Source organism: Pteropus vampyrus, unplaced genomic scaffold (assembly GCF_000151845.1).
Source record: "Pteropus vampyrus isolate Shadow unplaced genomic scaffold, Pvam_2.0 Scaffold150, whole genome shotgun sequence".
Classification (NCBI taxonomy): Eukaryota; Metazoa; Chordata; class Mammalia; order Chiroptera; family Pteropodidae; genus Pteropus; species Pteropus vampyrus.
In genome coordinates this window covers 1,306,325-1,325,801 of record NW_011888931.1, presented here as the reverse complement: position 1 = coordinate 1,325,801, position 19,477 = coordinate 1,306,325, and the positions used below count along the sequence as shown (strand labels likewise).

At 38.7% G+C, this 19,477-nt stretch overlaps 1 protein-coding gene across 11 annotated transcripts in view; it reads right to left on the bottom strand.

The window, feature by feature from the left end:
• The window catches only part of ZNF438 (zinc finger protein 438), a 161,689-nt gene extending 149,653 nt beyond the window's left edge, over positions 1–12,036 (bottom strand). For 5 of the 11 annotated variants that reach the window (XM_023536178.1, XM_023536177.1, XM_023536182.1 and 2 more), the window contains exon 1: positions 11,789–12,033. The gene's annotated coding sequence lies outside the window, so the exon portion shown is untranslated. Of the gene's footprint in view, positions 1–11,788 lie in introns of all 11 variants that reach the window. The other 6 variants (XM_023536176.1, XM_011369486.2, XM_011369485.2 and 3 more) reach the window with 4 other exon arrangements.
• Positions 12,037–19,477: the final 7,441 nt, after the last annotated feature.

The window sequence follows — 19,477 nt, the reverse complement described above, 5'->3', positions numbered from 1 at the left end:
AGGAAAGGAATATGACAAACAAGCAGACACCAACCACTTCCACATCCATCCACTGGCCAGTACTTAGGTATGTGGCCTCATCTGGCTACAAGGAGCCTAAGAAATAGTTTCTATATAGGGGTCATGTGCCTCGCTAAATATCAGAGGTGAGGGAGCATCCTTCCCACTCTGGAACAGTTATCTTCTTTCTAAAGGGATAACCTAAAGCCCCACCCAGTAACTGGATTCGGCTCAAAGTCTATAATCTCTGGGTGATGCAAATCCTCTTCAACAGATATCGATCTGGCTCTATCCTAGTCCAATGACCTACGAATAAAAGATAAGTAATCTGTGCTCTCCACCAACACCATCACACCCAACATATAACCGAATAAATACGATTAATGCAGTTAAGTCTTCCATTCTGAAAAGAATGGCAAATACATATTCTTTTTTCACCAATGGCAAAATACTACTGGAAAGCAATGGCAAAGAACACCTGCTCTACCAGGGAAGGAAGTCCATTGGTTAAACTTATTTCTGTTCTCTGGGGGATATCCTTTGTCTATTTGTCTGCTAGAGCCTGGCTTTGCCTCTAGAAGATTCTATTTTTCTATTATCTTTCTGGGCATATATGAAGTGGGCATGGGAGAATACGTGTACCAAGGAAGCAGCAAAGAGCTGGTATAAATTTGAGGGTCAAAGATTCCTTTAAGAGTCAATGTCAAACCATCACAGGCTTTTCAAGGCAAACTTGTGATATCTTCAACAACATAATCCTCTCAAAAATTCAACATGTCTGTTTGCCTTTGGTCAGTGCCATGTGAAAGTAACCACAAGTAAAGATTCAGTCTGGTCATTGGTATTAAGCTTGTCATTTCTCCTCATTTATTTGCTGGCCTCTATGGCAGATCCATCTCTCTCTCCCTTGATTTAAGGTTAGCTATCTTGAGGTCATCTGATTCACAACAGGACAGGAGGATTATACCATCACTCCATTTACATAAGGGCAAGCTATGTCACTTGAGCTGACCCTTCCTGCCTGCCTAATTTCAGATTCAACCATCTGAATTGCTTTGACCAATAAAATATGAACAAAAGTAACACATGCCACTTCCAAGCAGCTGGTTCTGCCATATGTCTTTTCCTTCTGCCACAGAATAGCAACGTTTCCAAAAAGCCTATTCTTTCAGCTTAGAGTAACAGAGGATGTGGAACAGAGCCACAGACATGTCATGAGCAAGAAATAAACCTTTGTTGTTGTAGGGAACTGAGACTGTATTTATAACTAGCGCTTTATCTAGCTTAACTGACTGGTTCAAGTGGGAAGGTAAAACCTTAATTTGATCCTTGCCTGGAATGGCTTCCACTGTCTGGCCAAGAAAAATCTAACAGGATAGTCCTAAGAATGAATCTTACCTTTTGCTGTTTTGGGATACAGAAGCAATTTTTTCCGACCCTACAACATCCTATATTAGTGTTCTCACAGTCAACTCAGAGCTCAGACCATGCGCAGAGGGAGCCTCCTTCAACAAAACTATACTCCCATCTCTAACTGCAAACTAGCTAATCAGAACTTTATTTGATACCCTCTTGTAGTTCTTTGCTAAAGCAGCAAGGAGTTGTCAACTCATTTTAGCAGTCTTTCTAACCACTTCCCTGGAGGTACAAACTGGATGGATACATTGATTGCCTTCCAAATTATCAGAGGTGACAGTTTCCCTAAATGTTTTGCCACAGCACAGCTGCCAGTTTTCCAGCCTATAACATAGTGCCAACTGTGTCAACCAACCATGCAATCAGTGCCATGCATTTTAGCTTTTTATTATGGCAACACCCTACTTCAGGTACCAATTTTGGCATGATATAGAGAATGGGATAATTTCTTAAGATGAAATAGTGTCCGAGAAGTTCATTCTCTTCCTTGAAACAGTATAAAGATGGGCAGGTGCCCAGAGGTGAGGGTTAGTAGTCAGTTCTGCTCCACAGTGTCATCCAGAGACCTAGGCTGATGAGGAATGGCTCCGCTGTCCTCCTCACAGGACTTCTAACTCTAGGTTCAAGACGCTTCTGCAATTAGAGTTGTTACTGCCTTCCAGTAGGAAGGGCAGTGGGGTGGGAGATGAACAGGACAAGAACCTTATCTTCAAATAGATAAACCAGAAGTTGCACTTACTTTCGCTCATATGCAACTGGCCAAACCTAATCATACAGCCATACCTACAGGCAGGGGAAGTTGGAAAATACAGTGTCTAAATAGCCATATACCCAGCTCAACAAGAAGGGTTCTGATACTAAAAGAAGGAAGACCCAGGCACTGCACAAGAATTAGCAGTCTGTGCCAAAACTCACACAACCTATTCTCAACAGTTATCAGAGAGGTTTTTTTTAAAAGCATATTTTAGTCCGTGGCATCCTCTGTGCAAAACCTCCACTGGCTTTCTATTCAATTAACAAAAAATCCAAAGTCCTCACAATGGCCTACAATCCTCATGCGATCTGCTCCCCTTATTACCTCCGTCACCTCATCTCCTAATGTTGTTCCCATAAAATAAACACCAAATGAATTAAAGATCTAAATATGAAAGGTAAAACTAGGAAGCTAAATAAAGAAAAGAAAAAGTAGGGTAATACATTTGTGTTACCTGAGTGTTAAAAGGTCTCAAACGTATAAACAATATGGGGAAATTATGATGGAACTGACCTACTAAGGACCTATTATTCAACAAAGGACACTATAGACAAAGTTAACAAACAGGCAAAAGAATGGAAGAAGACATTTGCAACATTAAAAAAAAGGGGGGAGGGATTTGATATCTAGTGTCTGGCAAAAAATCTGGAAAAATAATGACAAAAAAAGACAGGAAATGCAATTAAAAATTTAGGAGACAGAAACAAACAATCCACAGACAGTAAAATCAAAGTTGTCAGATGAAGTACAGGATGCTCAATTTTAATTAAAAATAAACAATGGAAAAAATTTTAGTATAAGTATGTCCCAACTCTTACATGGTATATATTTATACTAAAATTTTTTTGTTCTTTATCTGAAATTCAAATTGAACAGTGTCCTGTATTTTTATTTGCTAAATCTGGCAACTGTAGGTGCAATCCAGATGGCTAACAAGTGAATGAAGAGAAGCTGAGCCTCACAAGAAATCAAAGAAATGCAAATTAAAACTATGAGATACCATTTTATAGCCATATTATCAAAGGCTACAAAATAAGGCTTTTATTAGAGAGCATATAACCCTTGTTTTTTCCTTTTTCCTACAAAAGAGCACCTATGATTCATTTTTTGATCAGCTCACTAGGCAAAACACATTTCACTAGAAAAAACACATTTCAAATTCATTAATTCACACTATAGATAGCACAGAAATAATCCCAGTAACCATATTCAGGCATCTAAAACAAACTTTTTCTAGAAAATTTAAGCAACTATTTAAGTATAAATTTATATAATTTAAATGATGAGTATAAAAAATGTAAGTATTATTTAGTAAACAACAACTTTTTAATAAATAACTTCATAATATTAATTTTAATACCGGGTTAAGATTATCCTCTCACAGTTAAGGATCACAGCAGGTCAGAAATTTAGACTGTAAACAGAAACAAGAATTGGATTTGCACATTTTCAAAGAGCTTTCACATAAAAATGCTTTATCTAATCACTAATATAGCTTTATCACTAGATAATAACTATCTGAAAGGCAGAGAGGTAAGACACAAAAGCTGTGGGTTAAGGAAGGGCTGCATATAAACAGAACAGCACCCATTTTTTTGAAAATATTATCTGCTTTTTCAAATATAAATACAGTATATAGGTAATTTTAAATAACATCTCAATACAAAAAAACAAAGTAAGCCAAAAACTCATTTTGCCTTCTCTAACTTCTGAGATAAAGAATGCCCACTGAATTTATTTTAACGTCTCCACAGAAAAAGATTTTTAAAACTATATTACTGTGAGAGATCAATTTAGAAAAATATCTATTTTTTGTCATAGTTCTGGTAAATAGTCATAATAGTCATAATTCTGAAGAATAAAAATATTCTAAAATAAACATTAAATCAAAATGTTTACGTAATGGTACTATGATATAACAATTGTGATAAAATAATTCACAGATACTAAAACGATTCAACCTACCCCATATAAAAGACATACAATATAATCATTAAACCTTCCAAAATGTTGATAAGAATTGCTAGTCAACTTTCAAAAAGTAAATGCTTCTAGATGTATCTCTAACAATAGCAAAAACAACAAACTTTTTAGATCTATAATTCAGCACCCATCAAGACTAATTTTGGCAGGCAGATGTCATGACACTCCCACAAGAGAGAAAAATAGATATAAAAGTAACACAGATTTCACCATAACATTTAACACATTAAAGTATCACCATAAATAACATATTACCTTTTTAACTATATACAAAAATAATCCTTGAAGCAGCCTGTGTCCCAAATATCACATAATCCTGAAACTGGTAGATGGAAAACAAGTGATATTCACTGCAGTCACTCATTTTTGTTGTTTCAGAAGAAAGCAAAATCAAATGTGTTATATTAACACAATTGCTAATATAAATGTTTGATATAAATGTGGAAAATAAAAAGTGCTTATTCTCCAACTAAAAGAAAGGAAAAAATTATTCTTTGGCTCTTGTCCCAAGCTAAGAATAAGCAGCCATAGAACTGGTTTTAAATATGCCCCAATCAATCAATCTTCAAACTCTACTCAACCTTCCCACTTAAGTACACAACTGATAAATCAGCCAATAAGTGACTGCCCCTCTTCAGCACTCTTGCTCTGCAGCCAGCCAGTCCCTAAACTCCAAGTTTAAAGTTGGCCAATCCTTAAATTCTCACTTCTGAAAAATGCCAATCCAAAAACTCCATGCTTCCTCAAAATCCTAAGTACATCCCCTGCCTATTTGGAGGACTATATTCTGCAAGCATAGTTCTCTCTTGATTAATAAGTTTGAAAGCAATAATTCAGTTTTATAGAAAGTTGGGAATCTTCACTTTTTAAGTCTAATTATAATCCTTCTTGCCCAATCACGACTGCACCAACAAAGGCGCCCTTTTCCATCTCCTCTCAAGCCCAAACCCACAATTTCACACTATCAATGGTCCAAATCCAGCTGATGGATGTATTATATGAAACATTAAAATTTCCAACTACTGAAACCTACATCAAGAATTGAATATCATCAAGTAATCTTCAAACAAAATGCTAACTGATCAAATATATAAGTAGATATTCTTTTTGATCTAATGGAAATGACAGTGTGGCTTACTTTTGTAAGACCTAAAAAACTAAAATCTAATCCTATCTTTGAAATTGATTTACTTGAGTAAACCAATAATCTCTTCTTAAATTTTCCATTCTAGAAAATAAAGTGACTATCATCAACTCCTATCACCCCACAAAAATGATGTACTCAGAGTAAGATGAACTCTAAGTGTTTCAGAAAAAATAAAAACTAACCATTATGTCATTTTGTTTGTTGTTAAAATCAAGTCAGTCTGAGGTTTACGCCAGCATAGTGAAAAAGTAAGAAAAACAGCCTCAAATCAGACATAAAAGATGACTAAAGAGAATATGGATTCTAATTAGAAAATCAGAATGAATGAGAGTCTTACCCCAAATATAAACCCCCTATCATACTGGCAAAGTGAATCATGCTGGGTGGGGTGACTCATCCAAGTAAATGCAAACACAGCCAAGAGCCATCCCTTTGGACTGCTTTTGGACTTAAAGGTCTCAAAAAATAAATTCTAAATAGGAAGTAGTATTATCTTATAGTTTATCAAAACTCAGTGGAGTTGCCACTGAAGTCCAATCAGAGTAGGATTACAAACATTGAATTACCCACTCCTTTGAATGACGACAAGATGGAGGTATTTAAGGGAATCAGAATGTCTCCCCAAAATATGCCATTTTGACATACTTTGACAAAGTACTTAAGAAATAGCAGGTATAAGGACACTCTGCTCTCCTTTTTCCTTCCTGAAAGCAAGGGGCAAAACTCCCATGTGAAAGATACCATCCCAGTACCAGGGGAAAGACATTCTCATCATCAGAGATGGGGAACTGGGGAGAGAAATCTTTACAAACAAGTCTTGTTAAACTAACTCTTAGTTTCCTAGTTACTTCTTCAACCATATACTACCTTGAACCCAAACCCTTCTGTCTTGTCAATTCTTCACAAATTTGTTTCTTTGACTAAAATGGATAAAAGCTTCCTACTCTGGTCACTTCTTCAGGTCTTCATTCTTTTGCGAAGGCTCCCATGCACATGTAAAAGTGTAATAAAATGTGCATGTTTTTCTCCTCTTAATCTGTTTTATATCAGGTTTGCAGGCCCAGCCAGAGACCCAAAGAGGGCAGAGAAGCCCTCCCCTACGATGTCAAGAAACCTATGTAGGGAGGGAGAAAAAGAAAAAAAAGGAAGAAAGCACGTTATAGATTGCAGAGTTTCTCAACATCAACAGTACCGACATTTTGAACGAGATAATTTTTTGCCGCTGGGGTTGTCCTGTCCATTGTAGGATATTTAGGAGCTTCCTTGGCCTCCACCAGGATGCCAGGAGCAATGCCCTCCACACAGTTCTGACAACCAAAACTGTGGCCAGTCATTGTCAAAGGATCCCAGGGCGAGTTGGGAGAGGGAACAAAGTATCCGCAACTCAGATCCACTGAGCTCAATCCACAGTACTATATTGCAGTATTTATCTCACATTTATCTTTATATAGATTGATGGCTTAGAATGCAGCCTGAAACTAGCAGTTCTGCAATATAAAAACTAAGTTAAAGAACAGTAAGATTTTAAGATAGTACATCTTAAGAAGTATAGGTATAGTAGGGAGTTATGCTTAAATTATCCCTTTCGTCAACATACTATTTTCGCTTAATCCTCTCTAAGAATTTTCTTCTTGGGTATTTTTTGAAGGTAACAACTTGGTTAACACATTACTAAAGCTGAGCTTCCATCCATTAGTGTTTATGTGGGAAAAAAAAATCAAGCCTCAAGATTTTAATTTCTAAGCAACTAAATATAGAATGAATCAAAATTATGTTCTACATACTATTTAAATTATTTGATTTAAATATATTCAAACAATGTTAAGTACATAAACTAGAATTCAGCTATTACTGCAAGTATATATGTGTATGTGAGAACTGAAGGTAATATACAAAAATAAAAGAAATCACAAGCAGTGGAATTTTAAAAATTATATTTAGAGCCCACTACACACCAAATTGGGCTAGACACGTGGTTTTCTACGAGAAACAATTTCCATATATTTACATTTGTACTCTTAACATAAGGTAGCAGTTTTTATATTTACTTATGTAAATATAAATTTTAAAAGAAATTTGGATTTCATAAGTTATCTAGGATGCTATATTTCATCTGAGTTAGTGTTAGAGTGGCTTCTGTTGTCTTCAAATAGGAGGACTAACACATCACTCCTGCTCTGCTGGGAGCCATCTGATACGATTAAATAACCATTGACCTGCCTTGCTGAGCCTGAACTTAGAAAGTGACGAAGCCTGAGGAATCGACAGGCCGTTTAAGATGGAATTCTACTTTTTACTACATCTAATGTTATTAAGGAAGCTAACTGCAATCGTGGTATAAAAAAGGTACTAATTGTTTCAACTCCATTAAATTTAGGGAAACTACAATAGCAGATTTAAAATTTTGTGAACTGCAAAATGAGATGACACATCATCTCTATATTTGTGGAAGCTGCCTGTTTAGAGTTATGGTAGATGCGGTTATTCAGATGAGCTCTCCCACTGAAAGCTAAAGGAGTTCAACAAAATAGAATTTTACATATTGTAAGAAAAAAAACTCTGAAATTAATCATAAAATCTACAATGATGTAATTTTATCTAATCTTTTAAACAGTTTAAATTTGAAATACTCATGTTAGGCATAATAAGATTGTAATAAGTGTGATGAGGTTATAGTATGCCCTGAAAGAGACTTACAGAAATAAGATACTTATTTTTCTGTGTATTGTTCCAGTTTCAATGTTCTATAATGTTCTATAATGTTCCATATTAAGAGATGTAATCTATAATTCCACCTATGACACGTAGCACCAGATCTCCTTCCTATGACTAAAATATATATATATCTTTCAATCGTTAGAGATGATCAGCAGAGAAACTCAAACTCATTTCATTATGTGGAACTTTGGTGTGATACACTTAAATTGGTGGAAACCTGCCTAAATACTTCACACAGCCCCTCCATCACCCTCTATTATGCAAGCTGCAGCATTTCAAGCCAACTCCCTTATTTCACTAGTGAGCCCTGTCAACACTGAAGTAATAGAAATGGAAAAACTCATCACTCCACAATGATACTCAAATATCAGAATATATTTCATTTGGTAAAAATTATATCATTGCTAAATAAAACTAATGCGAATATAGTAAAATATGCAAGATTTTGAGGAATTCTTTTGTTGAAAAAGACTCTTGAGGAGCCTCAAATTCATCCTGCAATTGCTTAGGCCTTCTTTTGCTCCTTTGACCCCTTCATGCCCCATCTCTTAAGCATATGGGGCGGAGGGGGCTACAGAAGGCCAGAATGAGCTAATCAGCATGCATTTATGCAGTTAGTCTACTCTAGTTTTATTCCCACAGGTTTTGCCTCATACTCTGCTCCTCTAGGAAGAGTGCTATGTTTTATTCATCTCTGAACTCCCAAAACCTAACCGAATGTCCTGCATATAGTCGTCTCTACCATCTACTACATGGCAAGCATTGGTTTAGGGACTAGAGATCGAGAAGTAAAAGGCATAGAGACCTCACCTTCTTGGAACCTCATGGAAGGAGTATATTAAATATTGGCTGCATGAACAGAATCAAGTAATGAAAGACCAGTTAGCACAGCCCCATTGTCTACGTTCTTTTCTCCCATTGCCAACCAAGGCTTAGATGAGGAACAAAAGCAGAATTTCTCTTCAGAAATATGTGTGTCTGTCTCCAGCCCTGACCATTCTCCTGAGTTCTGTCTTCATGTATCTAACTGCCAATTCGGCACGTCGACTCGGAGGTAGTTTCAGGGATTAACTGCATGAACTCTGAAGCCAGACTGGGTTTGAATCCCAGCTCCATCACTCACAAACTGAGTGCCTTTCGGCAAGTCGCTTTTAACCTCTGTGCCTGTCTTCTCATTTATAAAATGGAGGCTATAATGGTTCCTAGAGCATATGACTGTTGTAAGAATTAAATGAATTAATATATAAAAGTGCTTAAACCCCAGTCCACAATTTATGCTTACACAGCGCTTACTATTATTACTAGCAGCAGTACTACTAGTGTTACTAAATCTATCAGGCATCTAAAACTTGTCCAAAATGGAATTCATAATTTTCTTCTCAAACCACTTTCTCTCTTCTCTAAAAACAGTACCACTACTCACCCACCCAGTCGTTCCAGACTCGAACCTAAGAATTTTAGGTTTTATGTGAACCTACATTAGTAAATCCACAGCAGCAGCTCTACCTTCAAAAGTATATCACGAATTCGACTGCGTACTTCAATCTCTGAAACCACCTCCCCTAGCCAAAGACACCACCAGGTAATAGTCTCCTACCATCCCATCTTCAATACTCCCCATTCCATGACTACAGTTAATTCTCCATCCAATAAAACTAAAATCAGATGCTATTCCCTTGGTGTAAACCTTCCAATGGTTTCCCACCACACTCACAATAACATCTTTACCACAGCCTACAAGGGCCCCCATAGTCTGCCCGGCCTCCGACACCATCTGCCACTACTTTCCCCCTTCCTTGTTATGTTCACAACACTCTCACCTTGCTATGCCTTAGCTACCTCAGTTTGGATTCCACCTCAGAGCAGTACAAGTACTGTTGTTTGGAGTATGAACTCTGAAGTTGGATAGCCCAAATTCAAATACTGTCTAGCACATTTTAACTGTGCAAGCTGTGCAACCTTGAGCAAATTCTTAATCTTTCCATGTCAGTTTCATCTATAAAAATGGAAATGAGTACTCATATGACTGTTGTCGAAATTGAATTTTGTGTTTAGAAAAGTGCCTCACATGTCAGCTCTACATTAAGTGTTTACTGCTATTATTATTCCTCCCTGAAATGTTCTTACCTCAGGCTCTTCCTCCACTTCAACTGATTCAACTATCACCTCCTTTGAAAGGCCTTCCCTGGCAAACCCTATCTACAACGATCTGCCTATTCTCCTAGTCTTTTATTCTTTCTTTACTTCACTGTACTTATCACTATTTGAAATAATATTATATACTTATATACTTGTTGCCTATTTCCACACTGGAACATGAGTTCCACTAGGTTGGAGATTGTCCTGTTTGCTGCTCTAGTTCTTGTTCTGATTCAGAAAGTGGCTTTTAATGCTCACATCTCTATTTCTCTTATCCAGGCTAGGGGACCAATGCAAATTCCTTAACAATACCATACTTAGCCTTTCGTTTTCACACTTATGATCTCACTAGATCTTTGGAAAAGCAACCACAGATATGCCATCATCTCCCATTTTAGAGAGAAAAAGAAAACACCAAGTTTGGGTGACTTGTCTTCGGACACAAAGCTAGTAATTGATAAAACAAAAATTAGAACCCCTGCTTTCTAAAAGAAGGGCTCCTCAAACTCAGATGGAAGGATATTACACCCTTGAACTGAACCTACAGAACTATGATCATATAATCTCTTGAATACACACTGAGATATGTACAATATTCTTCCCTTCTGAGTTCTTGAGAAATACTTGTCCCTAAATTTTATAAGTATTATAGTATAATACTAAGTCATCAATAATGTATTAACCCTTGGCAAGCTAGAAAAGTCAAGCAGTCAGATATGATCAACTATTCTAAGTCGACACAGCAAAATCCCTAAAACTCACAGTGTATCTGTATCGAGTATAAATGTACTAGTTCCAGCATGCTTTAAAAGCTTTCTCTGCAAAACCCAGACAAGGACGACATCGTAATTGTCGAGATCATTGTGATCATGATACCAGTTTTTTCTTGATCCTTGGTCCAAGTTCAGTGACAATAGTTCAGACCGCCCATCAGGCTCGTGTAGTCCATGATCAGATGGTGGGTGGGGGAATATTGAGGAAGCAAGATTGTTAAAGAGGTCCCTACCTACGAGACCTTTGTGAAATGGTCATTGGACACCACATTCTCAGTATAACCGATTGTTTTTATAAGCTTTCTCCTAACAAGTTTACACTTTTGTGTTACTGTATGTGCTCTCACAATTCCCAGTCCTGTGGGAATGACAATTAGGGAGGCCAGAGGCTGCCTTACCGTCATTTTACACAAAAAAGAAAGTGAGGCAACAAGTGGTTATCTTTAAACTTGACCTCAATTATTTGGTCACTTGCAAGATCCCAAAGGAAGCCTGAGGGCAGTCAAATTCCTTTCATCAAGGAAGGAACATAAAGGGCTCTCCCATTTGTACCTTTCCCCCTTCCCTGGCCTCGCCTGAAGGCTCCTACAGCCCTCTTGGCCTCAAGGTAAAAGGTGCGGGCCCTGCCCCGCGGGGCGCGGCCTCGCCTGGTGGCATTCCTGCCCCTCCCGCCCCAGAGGGCGCGCTCCCACTCTGGGCGGGTACCTGTCCCTTCGCCACGTTCGGCGGCTCCCCGGATCGCCCCAGGACCTGACGCCCCAGGACCTGACGCCCCATAGCCACTACCAACAACGGGAAAGAGAGCAGCAGGGCGAGCCCCGCAGGCCCGGGGATCTGCAGGAATCCTCCGAAACTTACAGTTTTCCTACAGCGTGCGCGTCACGGCGAGGTGACGTCACGGGACCCGGCGTTCGGGGAGGTCAGGCCGCGGGATGCGGGACCGCTCGGCCCCCATGGCTCCGCCCCCAGCGCGCCAGCAGGCGACACGCCCCTTGCTCGGGGCTCCGCCTCCGTGGTGGGGCTCTGGGCGCAGTCGCAGAGGGGCTTGCGTGGCCGCCTCCTGGCGCGGTGTGGCGGTCAGGACGCGTAGGGCGGGATCTGATCAAGAGAGCATCGCTCTAAGCCTGTGTGTGTGTGTGGGTGTGGGTGTGGGTGTGGGTGTGGGTGTGGGTGTGCGCGCGCGCCCGCGTGCGCGTACAGACAGGAGCAATAGAAGGGGGCGAAGACCCCAGGAACACAGTAAACCAGCTATTGGTCAGGGAGTTGGAGTAGGACGCCAGAGTTGTGAGGCAGATTTTCCACAGACATTGCTGTCTTTCCCTCACGTGTTCGTTAAAAGTTCTCCACGTGTGCAGACTGCCATTTGTTCTCCATCAGGTGCCTGCAGGTCCTCCGCCGGGAGGCGTCAACTCTCCCACAGGCCCTCGCCGCCACCCTCCCGGGGCTCCGCCTCTGTCCCGCGCTCCGCCCCTGTCCCGCGCTCCGCCCCAACCGGACTGGCCCCTGCTCGGACCCGCCCACTCCAGGCTCGGACCCGCCCCTTTGAGTCCGCCCTTCCGGCTCCTAGCTGAGCAAGCTGACACCCACTTACCGCGCTCTGTCTCGTTTCTTCCTCTCCTCTTTTCCTTTGAGGTTTTAGCCTCTTCTGCTCATACTGGATTTCCCGTTTTTAGCTACTTACGCACTACATTTCACCTCTATTAAATTTAACAAACAGTGGTCTGTGTAATCAAATATGTACACTTCTTCGCTAATGTCAACGGTCCACCTCCTCTCACGTGTTGTTATCTTCCTGTGCCCAATCCAGGGTTACTACACTTTTACAATCTTACAAATGACAAATTCTGGTTAAAAGGTGGCTCAGTGGAAGGTGAAAGGAAGGCTTGAAGAACATTATTTCTGGCTTATAGAATTCTTAGAAAAAAATAAACGTTATGGTAAAAAGTGGCTTGGACAACTGTCGGGGAAAAATAAATGGGAAAAACAGACTTTGGAGATAGACTCTAAGGAGGAAGTGTTTAAGGTAGCAAGGATCACTTGTAAAAACTTAACTTGGAATCACAATAGCTAGATCAGACCTGGGATTTTGCCAGGCAGATCCAGTCAAAATAAAACCTGAAACAATGGTTTGTTTACACTCTCATTGAAAATATTGTAGTATTTTCATAGGAAAGAATAATGACAGGGGAATGTTAGCCTTTAACTCTTGACATCTAAGCTAGTTAAAAATAAACACGTATTATTCAGGAAAAATCTACTTAAGTAATTAAAATTTTTAAAACTTTCTGATTTTCATGGTATTTCTACATTGTTTTAATATAATTTCATACAAGGTTTTAATGAACATTATCGACTGATGTAAGAAATTCATAAAGTTTGTACATGATAATTTTAATTATAAGATCTTTGTTCTGTGGAGCAGTTATAGAAAAAAATAACACTTTAAAAGTTCTACATGTTTTTAAAATAGCAATATTTATATTTTTCCGTGTAAAATAACAATTTTAAGAAACCTTTAAATTGTCAATTGCATTATTTACATGCTTAGAAAATGTTTTATGTATGTCAGCCCCAAAACTGGAATTCACTTTTAAAGAGAGTCTAGATATACCTGTCAACCAACGATCGCTGCCACTAATCCAATACCAACAAGAATCTTCAATCTGGGGTGCAGCATAAGAAGAAACTTTATTCAGGTAAACAGTTTGCAAACCCAGGAAACACATCTTCTGTTAGAAACCCAAAGTTTGCTCCCCTGAGACAAAGATGAGGGCTGCTTATGTAGAAATGGTGTCAGCCCTGGTCTCTGATTAGTCCATTTTTATGCAAATGAGGAACCCAAATTTGCTCAGTTTGATTGGTTTAAATAGCACATTCTGATTGGTAATTATGGAGCTGCTCTGCTTGGTCCATAAAGATGCATATGAGACTATAGCTATACAACTCCCATTGGACAGGGCAGATCTCCACCCATTGGTCAAAATATTATTCCAGGAACTCCTTTATAAAGGTCAGCTCAGAAGGCAGAAGCAGTGCTGGAGACTTGTCAGCTCCGTCTGTAGCTTTTCCTGAATATGTAGTGTGTGTGTGATAGACCTCTGCAAATAATGGCTGCTAGACTTTGATAATGAATATGGGCCCTGTTAACTACAAGTCCTTTAGGGAAGGTATATTTCTTCTTGGGGTCAACATACCTCTGGGAGTATCCCACAGGTAAATGTCATCTGTCATTTTTTGGAGTGAAAATAGTTAAGAAGTATACACTAAATGTTTTAAATATACAATGCTAGTGCCTTTATAAAATGGTATGACAGAATACATTCTTTTCTTCTTGTCTTATTATTCAGTATTTTCTCTCCCAAGATTTCTCCCAAAACAAAAACCTCCTGTGCTACTAGATGCGGTAAAGAATATGGCTAATGAAAGGTTGACAAGGTGAAAGGGTACCCAAACAGAGAGAGGAACAGAGAGAGGGATGTCAAGAAGAAATTTGTGGGGAAATACACAATCAGATTCAGTCAAATTTCTATAACAAACTGTAATCTGATCTAGATAAGTAACCAGGAGTGAAGATCAAAGAGTATTGATATTAGAAAGAGGAACTGTAAGGGGAACTTCTTTCTTTAAGAAAATAAAATCCTGGATGTTCAAGGGTTAACATTGAAAGGACTAATGATCTCCACTCTAGCTCTTAAGGTTTCAATTTCCCCTGGTGGTCCTTCCACTTTGATATCTGCTATCCCTAGCAAGCTGGCTTCCAGAGCCCACTAATTCATAACTCTTCCCTTAGTCTACTTAGCAAACTCAGAAAACCTGAAACAATACTAGGGGAAAATAAAATAAGAAAAATTTAATGGCAAATATTTATTGAGTATTTATATGTGCCAGGTACTGCATTATCTCATATAAGCCTTGCAACTAGATAAGGTAAGTGCTGTTATCTTCATTTTACACAAGACAAACAGGGTGCAGGAGACTAAGTCAAGTGTCCCATGTCGCACAGCCTCTAAGTAGCAGAGTCAAGATTTGAACCCATAATTCAAAACCCTCAGCCATAACCACAGATCTGTATCAAGTTTCATATAACAAAGTACAAATAATGCAAGAAACAGACCTGGAAAGTCCAAGATATGGAAATTCTAGCTCCAAAAATTGATCACTATATAGGTGCATCTTCTTCATTATTTCCCAGGCCTATCTCCATATTCTGCTTCTTATCTCATTTTTTAAGGTGCTCATCATGACCCACTAAGTTGATTTTGTGACCCATTAATGGATTGCCACCCTGAAAAATGCTAATCAGAATCCAAAATATAAAAGATCAGATTGTATCCATATGTGATAAGGATAACTTTTTCCAGAACACAATTTTGAGAAAACTGTTTTAATAATGTATGTATATTCTGGTTTGCTGTGTTAATGTATTTCTTACTATGAATCTCAATCAAAATTAAAAAAATATATACTATTAAATCCACCCTTTGCATGACTTCTATGCATATTTTGTCATTCAGGATCAAGACCAAGAGAAACCAAATTCCACCCTGCAATTCCCTCACATTCCTCTCAGTTCCAGGATCTAGCCTCGGAGATCTCTTCCCAGGTAACCAACACAATAATCAGGTCATTTTTACATCCAGAAAGGCTCTTGTTTTCAGCACAAACCCAAGAGTGTACTAATAACTTAACAATACAATAAACATCCATAAAACAAGAGTTAAACAGAATAAAAGAGAGGTTTTTCTGAGAAAGGGGCAGAAGTAGGGAGCTTGTTGGAAAGAAGACCTGGAACAGAAATTGGAGAAGGAGGTATGTATTCTCAATAATCACATAGCCTTGCACACGTATGCTGTTAACACAGTTTGCAAAGTATTTCATGTCTCGTTTTATCACCTCTCTGCCCCCATCCCTTTACATAGTTAATTCTCCCCCATCCTTTTGGTCTTTACTACAGATGGTGGTCACAGTCACTTTTAAATTACACTTAAAAGTAAGCCATGAAGCTATGTAGAATATATTTAATAAGTCTAATTTTAGTGAGATTCTCTTGTCCAGTCATACAATCGATACTGCTATTGACATTAGGATAAGGTTTGGTTGCAAATGACAGAAAAACCGCCAAGATAACAGCCTTTAGCAAGATCAAAGTTTATTTCTTTTATATGTAGAAATGTCTGGATATAGGTGATCCAGGACGAGTTTGCCTATGGTGGTGTCAGTGACTCAGGTGCTTTCCATCTTGTTGCTCAGTCATGCATTACCTACATTCCCAAAGTCACCTCATAGTCCAAGATGGCTGCTTAGCTCCCGTAATCCGACAGAATGCAAGGAGAAAGACCAGAATATTCTATACCTAGTTCTCCTTAAACCCCACTTTTTTTCAAGAAGCTTTCCTTAACTAATTAAGAGACTGGTCTGGTCATTTCTCTTCTATATTCACTTAAAACCTACTTGTACTAGACTTCAGTCATTTAAATACTCCATCATCATGATGGTTCTTAAAGCTAAAACAATGGTTTTCAACCTTAACTACACATTTGAGTTGCCTGAAAAAACTTTAAAATGAAAAGCAAGTCTCAGGTGATACTGGTAGCCCAGGATCCACACAGTAGTTGCTCACTTAACATTGTCAATAGATTCTACAACTTTAAGCAAAATGTCATATAATGAAACCTGTTTTATTATATAAAGAAATATGATAGTTCCTGTGACTCAGGTATCATGAAACAAAATTGTAGGTGGATGTGACAAAAGCTGATAGATGTGCAGGAAAACACCTTGCATTTTAATAACACAGGTTATTAAGGTCCTACGGTGTCTCATCAATGTCATAGTGAACCGATGTTGAACAAAACTACTTTGAATGAAAGGAAATTATTCAAGGACGTGCTATACTTGGAAAACAACTGCAAAGGTGAGAAAAGGACTGACCGTTATGGGGCAGGGTGGGCGAGCAGCGAGCAGTGTGCTGGGGAGGGGAGTCACACCAATCGTAGTTTCTGTCAGTGGTTCGCTTGTACACAGGGCCCTAAGAAGTATGTGTGCCCAGGGAAGCTAGACATCAGGAAGTCCAGCCTAGGATTCTGGACAGATAGTCTTGAGGCCAAACGTGATCCAGAAACATGAGGCTTCATATCTGTGGATGCACCACACAGGCCCATGGGCATGGATGACCAGGGGTGGCAGTCACTAGGCACTGAAGATCTGAGGCTCTTCCCCACTTTGGAGGTGGTGGGGAGTGGGAATTGTGTACAACCCCAAGGAAGGGACTAGGACCCAGGAAAATTAAGATAGATAGGTGATTTACGATTGATAGGTAGGTAGGTAGCTAGGTAGATAGACATAAAGACAGACAGCATTTTCAGCCTCTCTAGTGTGGAAGCTGAGACAGATTGTATTTAATTTAGAAAAATAAAAGAAATACGATAGTTCCTGTGACTCAGGTATCATGAAACAAAATTGTAGGTGGATGTGACAAAAGCTGATATATGTGTAGGAAAACACCTTGCATTTTAATAACACTTTATGGTCATATATAAATTCTCATCCTCTAACTACCCTTTAGAGTGAATACAAAGCAGAGAGGTAATGTCAGCAGAAATTTAGTATGATTCCTAAAGAGCCGCAATCATAGATGATGAGACCCACACACAGAAAGATGCTTCTGTTTTTTGACTCTTACAGTTGAGAAAAATGTCAAATATTTTCCTAGCTAGCCTGGTACAGGACTATCAGTCCTTCATTCAATGAGTGAATACTGAAGGTTATACAAAAGAACTTTTCTAAGAAATGACAAGAACTGAAGAAAATAAGACCTGGTGGCCATTTATTTTTATATTTCACTTTTTTAGGGTTGCTACACATAGATAAAATTCAGAAAAAATAAATGTATAATTCAACGAGTTTTAAACATACAGCCATATGCCCATCATGTAATTATGATGTATATTGTAGAATATTCCCATCACCCAGAACATTCCCTGTACCGCTTTGTGGTCAGTCTCATCTTGCACCCTGGCCCCTAATACCAGTGATTCTTTTGCCTTTAAAGAAATAGATTCATGTATATAGAATTATATAGTCTTTTGTGTCTGGCATCCTTTACTTAGTACAATGTCTGTGAGATGCATCCATATTGTATCAGTGGTCCAAACCTGTTTTATTGCTGAGCAGTATATGATATTATGGATACATCACAATTTATTTTTCCATTCACCTGTTGACAGATATTTATTTTCAGTTTCTGTTCATTATAGATTAAACAGCCATAAACTTAAGAGTACAACTCTTATAAGTTTTCATTTGTCTTGGATAAATACTTTGTAATGGGGCTGGATTTCATAGTATATTCTTAACTTTGTAAGAAACTGCCAAATTGTTTTGCAAAGTGGCTGTAAATTTTACATTTTCATCATTCCTGTTTGAGAGTTGTAGTGCCTTCACGTTTTCATCAGCATTTGAAATTGTCGATCTTTCAGCCCTTCTATTGTTTATTTTCTACTGTTCTGTCTAAAAAAGCTTGGACTAACCCACAGTCACAAAGACATCCCTTGTGATTTCTTCTAGAAGTTTTATAGTTTTAGCTTTTATATTTAAGACTATGATCCATTTTGAGTTAGATTTTTGAACAGCCTAAGAGTTGAGGTTCTTCTTTTCCCCCATATAGATAACCAGCCATATGAGTACTATTTGTGAAAAGACCATCTTCACCCAGTTATTAACGTGGTACCTTTGGCATCATCTCTGACATCATCCTTTTCACAAAATCCCATCAGATCACCTTCTACCAGTGGAGATTCACTCAAGACCATCCTCAATGTGGTCCGGTTTACACACACACACACACACACACACACACACACACACACACACACAATTAAAAAAAAAACAATAAAAAAACATTGCTCTGACACCTCTTCAGGACAGAGACACTTGTTTTACTGGTTGTGTTGGTTGTGGATTACTCACAGCTCTGTCCCTATCCAAGAATTGCTCTCACCTGCAGGAATCAGCCTTGCCGAAGGCTACCTCTCCTCTTTGGGGATTGCTTGCATCCAGAGACCTCTCAGTATGAGTAAGAAGGCCTGGTCACCTAGCCTCAAGTTGGGACAATTCTGAAGGGCCATTTCAGCCATAGAGGTGCTCATGGGATCTGCTGCAGCTTCTGATGCATCTCTGTACCGTTCCCCAAATTATTCCCCCTATGAATTGCTTCATGCAAGAGGTTTCAGGGACTATTTCTTAGAGAGTCTGACCTCTGATCATCTTAAAGCTGATTATGTTACTACTCTGCTTAAAATCTTTTGCCTACAGACTACAGTATTAACTCCTTAATTTGCTATACAAAGGTTTTCATTGTCTAGCTCCAATCCATCTTTCGCTCCTCAGCTTTCTCTGTCACCACTGACTTTGTCCTTTGGACAACTTCATATATCTATATCTCAAAATTCCTCATACCCACTTCTTTGCATGTGGTCTTCTCTCTCTCTCAAGGATAAATGTTTTACTTTCTGCTTATCCTTCTGTTCTGCCTTGGATCAGATGTCA